Genomic DNA, 297 nt, shown 5'->3' with positions numbered 1-297 from the left:
GCTACAGAATTTGGAGAGTTTGTTTGTTCATTTGCCTAAATCACAAGGTTCTGAACTCGAGAAGTTAATTAGAAGTTATCCAGCTCTGTTTGGGGACATACCATCGCGCACACACCTAATAGAACATGACATTGAAAAGAAAAGAACTAAAAAAGAACTGATGCGTTTTTTGGGCTTGGTGGGGTACTACCGTAGTTTTTGTAAAAACTTTTCTACTGTAGTTTCGCCTTTGACGGACCTTCTAAAGGGTAAAACTAAGTTTGTGTGGTCTTCTTGCTGTCAGAGTGCATTTGATAA

This window comes from Micropterus dolomieu, linkage group LG03 (assembly GCF_021292245.1).
Source record: "Micropterus dolomieu isolate WLL.071019.BEF.003 ecotype Adirondacks linkage group LG03, ASM2129224v1, whole genome shotgun sequence".
Classification (NCBI taxonomy): domain Eukaryota; kingdom Metazoa; phylum Chordata; class Actinopteri; order Centrarchiformes; family Centrarchidae; genus Micropterus; species Micropterus dolomieu.
The sequence above is the reverse complement of the archived record's forward strand: the minus strand, read 5'-3'. Positions refer to the sequence as shown.